This window comes from Haplochromis burtoni, unplaced genomic scaffold, assembly GCF_018398535.1.
Source record: "Haplochromis burtoni strain Fernald_Lab_line unplaced genomic scaffold, NCSU_Asbu1 Contig_76, whole genome shotgun sequence".
Taxonomy (NCBI): Eukaryota; Metazoa; Chordata; class Actinopteri; order Cichliformes; family Cichlidae; genus Haplochromis; species Haplochromis burtoni.
In genome coordinates this window covers 2,192,855-2,200,035 of record NW_024582437.1, presented here as the reverse complement: position 1 = coordinate 2,200,035, position 7,181 = coordinate 2,192,855, and the positions used below count along the sequence as shown (strand labels likewise).

The following is a 7,181-nucleotide window of genomic DNA, read 5'->3' as shown; positions in this document are numbered from 1 at the left end:
GAAGCAGGAAGTAGTAAGGTTTAGTGAAGTTTGCACATGGCCAAGGAGACTGCCATGAATCCACATGCATCTGCCCTCAATCCTTCGTCTTTTGGAGCATCGTCTGTATGTATATTGTTTATTTGATACTTATCTGTAGTTCTGTGGTTGTATTTTGTGACATGAGGGAAATTTAATGTGTAACTTTGATACGTTGTTGAAGCCACATGTTTAGAGCACAGCTAATGCTTATTCTTGCAGCTAAAGTGCTACGCTACGTTGATTTAGATTATTGTAGACTTGTAGGTACAGTGTATATGTAAGATTTAAAGAATATGCTGTAATTGTAATTGTGTTATGTTTGTTTCAGTTTCACACTTTCTACATCATTAAACCTGTGGACAAAGAGTAATGGTCTTCAGAGTCTTGATGGAAGAAAAGTGTTGAACCTTGCTGCCAGTTCCTCTTCTGTGCAGTGTGAAGAGGGAAAGACAGTACAAGAAGCATCTGATGACAGCAGCTTATCACTATCAAAAAACAAGTAACAGAAAAGACTGATTATTATAACATCAACCAGTAGAGGGAGCTGTTTGCATACCAAAACATCATGGCACCCCCACACATGATTGAGTTGCAACTTCTAATAACTAAATTAAGAAAATCAGACAAAATGCGCTTTGTTTCTCTTATGTGTTGACTAGACAAGAAGTGCATGGTTAAATCTGCCATTTATAAGTATAATCATTTTTGGTGCACTTCTTATGCCAAAACTATTTATTAAAAGTAGGCAAACAAGTGAAATAAAGGGTGAATTAAGAGAATACAGTGTTTATAAGATGACATGTAATTATCCTGTGTAAATAAATAAACACACAACACAAACAAATATATAAGACTAATGAAACATGCATTTTGAACAGTTTTGTTTTCAGCACAGTTTTGTGTTCAGCCACACAGTTGCACCTGAAAGCAAATATAAATGCATATTCTCAGAGACATTTATTCAGATTAAGATAAAATCTAGTCAAATAAACATAAATATAAATAAATATAAATAAAATGAACTTTGAATATATTGAATAAAACTCAAATACATGGAATGAACCTTGAATATATTGATTCACTTTGTAGTAACGCCCTATATTTGTATTATAATTTGCCTCTAGATAAATTTTCGATAACTTTGAACATTTAAAATGTTTAATTAACCTCATAACTTGACATTATTACTGCTCTTATTAACTTTTAGTTATTTATTTTTACTCATTACTACTGTAATTTTTGTAATTTGGCATAGTTTAGTGCCTTAATCTGGATCACTATTCGTGTTGTTTTAGCACTGGGGGCTCATGTCGACAAAATTCATTTTCTTCGTAACTTCAACTGTATTTGACATCAAGTAATTATTTGGGGCTAATTAATTGAGTATAACCAAACTATAACTGACTTTGGCAAGAAAATGATGGAGACCAACAATAACAAACCATTAACTCTTGTATTAACACCAGTACAACCATGAAATTAGAAAGTCTTTCATTGTTGTGTCTAACATTTTTCACTTCCTGATATTTGTCTTTGGTGTGCTCAGGAATGGTACTGGTTATCTGGACGACTGGATTCAAGATAAGGAAAACAGTACCCACATTTTGGTACCTCAACCTGTGGCCAACTTCATCTACTTTGTAGCATTTATACCCCTTAATTTAATAAATCTTGCTTTAGACTTCCACTGGCCTTTTGGCAAACTCATGTGTAAGCACAACACCATGGTACTTATTCTGAACATGTTTGATAGTGTCTACATTCTGGTGGTGATTTAAAAAAATGTATGTAAGGGTTGTGACTTTGGGTGTTTGGGGGGTGGCTTTGATGATCGGCTTTCCATATTCCATCATCATGGACACAGAGCAAGCGTGTAAGAATGAAAGCAAAACTCTCTGCTTAAACAGCTACGCGGTTTCTGATGACTGTAATGCAGAATCTCCCAATATACTGCGACAATTTCATCATCCACCAATTATCATCGCCTGCTTCCTTGTGCTTTTTGCAGTCCCATCTACTGTCATTGTCTCCTCTTATGTTGTCACAATCAAAACAATCATCTCAAAAGAAACCACTGGCCACCTAGTTGAGTCGTTCCATTGCTGTTATCATCAGCTTTTTTTCTGTGCTGAGCTCCTATTCATATTATGGATCAAATTGTGAAAGCTAAAAAAAAATGGATACTTCAAATTGTATCATTGGCATCCCTTTGGCCACCAATATGGCCTTTCTCAACAGCTGCCTGAATCCACTGCTGCATGTGTTTATGGAATAAGATTTTAAGAAAGAAGTCTGCAAATCCATTATGAATGTATTCGAAACTGTCCTCCAGGAGGAGGAGAAACACTCTCACACTTACAATAAGTCCGTAAACACAAATACAACTCAGTTTTAAATGCTAATGTTCGAGGCTTGCAATGACTTAAAGAAACAAAGAAACAAAAGAAACATTACTCCAGAGGAAATCTTTCTAAACCTGATTGTTTGAATTGTATAAAAATATAACTGTTCTTATAATGTTAATTAGATGGCAGTAGCTAAAGTTGTTCATGTCTCTTTAACTCACAGTTGCAGTTTGTGCTATGTTTGTACGATTATGGAACTAAAAGTGGTTGTAAAATGCCACTTCCTGGAAAATAGAATGAGTCAGTAATTTCAAAATAAGTATTACATTTGTTTCTGGTCGACTTTGTGTAACACAACACTTGGACATGTGACTTGTCCCACAAATGCCATATTAGGTAAGAGAGGTGGGCATTTAAACTATTAACTATATAATAAAGATAACACATTCAGTCAATATATTTATTATGACCAGAATACCACTGAGTTCCTTGTAAGACCATCATGTGAATTTTCATATTTTTTCTTACTTATTTAGCATAACAGCAGTCTGGCATATTCCCTGTTAATATATGACATAAGAGTTATGGTTGTTGTGTTTTATCATGTTTAACATTTGCAGCTTTGTGTAATTATTTATTATTTATTTTTACATATTATTATATACTGTATAACTTAAATTCAATTGCACTCTTCTCACCTTAGTCTTTTCCACCATTGTTAATTGTGACATTTCCCTCTTTTGCCTAAAATGCCATTTAGTTTTAGTCTTAATTTAGGCATCTTAAAAAAGAGAGAGAGAAAATGTTTTGCATATTTGCTTGCATATGTTAGTATTTAGTTTTACTAAATATATATCTATTTTTAGTTTTGTTCAGTATCTGATCCCATCTTTTATGATCACAACAACATTTAAGACTTTGTTTCCTGTTTTAGATGTTTATCAGGCATTCAGTATCATAATCATTTATGTTTGTTTATATTTTCCTTTTTCATTAGAGATTACCGAAAACAAACTGCCTCGGCTCCATCACGATAAGGGTCTATGCCCTGCAACCTTTGCTTATGTTTCTGTTATCTTTTCTTTCTGTCTGGGAACTACAGATAAAAAAATTGGCTCATAGCTAAATCTGGTACATTTAAAGCAATGTTTATTAAAATGCATTGTCCCTGTTACAAATAAAGAATTAAGGTTATAAAGTCTATATAGTCTCCACTTCTACCACGTCTAGAATGTTTGATTTATAATCAGAAAAAATATTATAGAAGGGGTGTGACGTCAGACTGCAAAATCTGCTGGAAGCCTCATGTTAGAAATCTAAAAACAAAAATAGCAAAGAGCATCCCAGTGTTGGGGAAAACAAGGCACATTCTGAACCACTAATCATTGGATATTTAAAACTGTTCAATGGTTTGATCTCACTTAAATTGTGTTGAGTGTTTAAACAAGAGAGAAAGGTGTGAAAATGTTCGTGCCTGAGTATAAATTGTATAAAGTGTCTAGTGAGGGGTTTTACAGCCTCAAAACATCTATAAGAATTGTAAAAAATAAAGTTGGCTACTTCATGGATTTCACTTATCACGGGTTATTTTTAGAACGTAACTCCCACGATAAACGAAGAACCATTGTACGTCCATCTAAGACATACCTAAGATAGTATATATATAGAGTCCCGATCAAAAGTTTAAGAGTACTTGAAAAATAAAAATAAAAAAATCATATTTTGCATAGTTGGATCTTAACAAGGTTTGAGCTTCAATATGCAACAAGAAGAAATGGGAGTGAGACAAAACATTAGTTTGAGCATGCAATTTACTGAAAACAACACTTAAACTGAAACCAGTTGTTTTACAGCTGATCAACTGTTTTACAGCCTTTAAAAAGCCAAATCTGTGCAAAAACATGGATTCATTGTCATTTTCTGTCAGGTAGTCACATTGTCATGACATTCTGATGGCAAAGGCAAAAGAACATTCCCTTTTTGAACGTGGTTGGGTTGTTGAACTGAATAAGCAGGGTCTCTCGCAGTGCACCATTGCTGCTAAGGTGGGATGCAAGTGAGAGTGAGACAGTCATTTGGAATTTCTTAAATAATCCTGCAGGTTATGGAACAAAAAAGGCAAGTGGAAGACCTGAAGAAATTTCACCAGCACTGAGTCTAAGGATCCAACTGGCTGTCCGTCAAGACTAGGGATGGGTATCGAAAACCGGTTCTTGTTGAGAACCGGTTCCCACTGTTTCAATTCCTTGGAATTGTTTGCATTTTTGCAAACGATTCCCTTATCGATTCCAGTCGCCCCGAATGAGTCACCACGTTGCGGAGCGTCATTTACCTGGCAGGAAACACGGCGCTAGGCGGCTCAAACGCTCAAAAGTTTGGTTATACTTTATGAGAACCGGATGACAACAGGGCAACTTGCAAAGTAGATATTTCATTTAAGGGAGGAAACACTACGAATATGCAAAAGCATTTGCTCACAAAACACGCGATGACACGCGTTTTTAATTCCGCTCCGGACTCGTGACTCTCAACCCAGCAGCAGCGCTAACGTTTGCACGTCCTCTCCCGTTAATGCGGCAGGTAAATAATCAACTAACAGTGCATATTATGTTAGCGCAATCTGCCTTATTACAAGACCTGCCATTACTGTACATGTAGGTGACCATGATGAGAGAGACAGACAGAGTCTGGCTGGCGCTCGCTGGCAGTTCTCGCTGCAGTCTACCGGTAGCGTCTCCTTTCAGGCCAGGATAGACGAATGTCACCGAGCAGTGTCTAAGTTTGTGGTCAAAGGCTTGCACCCATTTGCCACAGCAGATGCCCCCGATTTTTGGTAAGTGAATGTGTTTAATTGTAGGCAGGGACATTACTGGATATTCTTGTGTAATTGCCACAGAACAATTTATGTTATACTTTGTTATTGCTACAGAAGAATGTTGCAGCTTTAAGGCAGGGATGACTCCTGGAGTTGCTTTCTCACTGCATATGCTTTATTTCACAATCAGATCGATTCGATAACAAAAACATACAGCAGCTCCTCTCCTACTCCTAGCCCTTCGCTGCGGTGGAAAAAAGAACGACTTCAATCCCCTTCAAGGAACATACGTACAAAATAGTTTTCCTGATACACCAATGGGGCGTTCAATGCCATCTTGTAAATATGAGTACTCTGGCAGAGTAACAGTTCAAATGAAAAATACACCAGAACAAACAAGCAAACAAAAAAAGAAGTGTGGGGTACCTTTGAACCAATGAACAAAGTATAACAATTTATACTTTTTAACATAACCCGACCCCGTCAATATGTGATATGTCTCACAAGAATATTTATTTTATTATTTTACATTTACAATTTTTTTTCCTGGGGACCCTGTGACACCCCATTGAAGAGCCGTAGGCTGGATCTCTTAAGATCTCACTGTTGGGTTTGTAAGGCCATGTTACTCCTAAATTTCTATCTTGTTCAAAGAGAAGATATAAAACAAAGTTCTAAGCTAATCGACCTTAGTGTTCTCCTTTTTTAAAAAAAAAAAAAGAATCGATAAAGAATCGAATCGTTAAACAGAATCGAAAATGGAATCGGAATCGTTAAAATCTTATCAATACCCATCCCTAGTCAAGACACTGAACGATCTTCAACACAAATTAAGACCATTAGTGGTGCCGAATGCAGCCCCACAACCATCAGAGACTGAAGGGCTTCAAAAACAAAAACCGTCTTCAAAGGCCTCGTCTTCTTGAACGCCACAGAACTGACTGTTTGGTCTTTGCAAGAAAGCACCAAACATGGGACACTGAGAGGTGGAAGAAAGTTTTATTTCCCAATGAGAAAAAATGTAACCTTGATGGTCCTGATGGTTTCCAGTGTTACTGGGATGACAAGTAGATCCCACCTGAGATGTTTTCTATGTGCCACAGTGGAGGGGATGCCATAATGGTCTGGGGTGCTTTTTCTTTCAGTGGAACAATGGAGCTTGACGAGGGGGTTGCAGGAGGTCATAGCCGCTGGCTATGTCCAGATGTTGCAGAGAGAATGCCTCATGACTCAGGGCCCCCGTCTGTGTGGTAATGACTGGGTTTTTCAACAGATCAACGCTATATTACACAATGCCTGCAGGAGAAGGGACTTCTTCCAGGAGAATAAGATTACTCTTTTGGACTATACTGTGTGTTCCCCTGATCTAAATCCAACTGAGAACCTTTGGGGATGGATGACAAGGGAAGTTTAAAAAAAATGGACAACAGTTCCAGACAGTAGATGCCCTTTGTGCGGCAATCTTCACCACTTGGAGAAATGTTCCCACTTACTTCATGGAAATACTTGCATCAAGCATGCCACAACAAAGTTTTTAAGGGATCAATAATAACGGTGGAGCTACTCATTACTAAGTTCATGTTTGGAACTTTGATTTCTGCTTTGGGGGGTTTACAGGGGGTTTTTTGAGGGTGTGGTCCTAAAATTTGAAAAGCCCGTTTCAGTTCAAGTGTTGTTTTCAATAAAGTGCATGCTCAAAAAAATGTTTTTTGTCTCACTCCCATTTCTTCTTGTTGCATGTTGAAGTTCTACTTGGAACCTTGTTAAGATCCAACCATTCAAAACATAATTTCTTGCTATTTTTCAATCGGGACTGTATGTGTATGTTAAAAAGTATATTCAGAACACATATATATACATACACACACACACACACACATATGTGTATACACACACACACACACACACACACACACACACACACACACACACACACACCTATATATATATATATGTGTGTGTGTGTGTGTGTGTGTGTGTGTGTGTATCCATCCCTACTG

At 37.0% G+C, this 7,181-nt stretch overlaps 1 long non-coding RNA gene across 1 annotated transcript; it reads left to right on the top strand.

The window, feature by feature from the left end:
• The first annotated feature begins 9 nt into the window (after positions 1-9).
• LOC121814707 lies at positions 10-3,805 on the top strand. Its single transcript, XR_006054523.1, has 3 exons — positions 10-105; positions 350-520; positions 1,568-3,805. It is a non-coding gene; the product is annotated as an uncharacterized LOC121814707 (long non-coding RNA).
• The last annotated feature ends 3,376 nt before the right edge of the window (positions 3,806-7,181 follow it).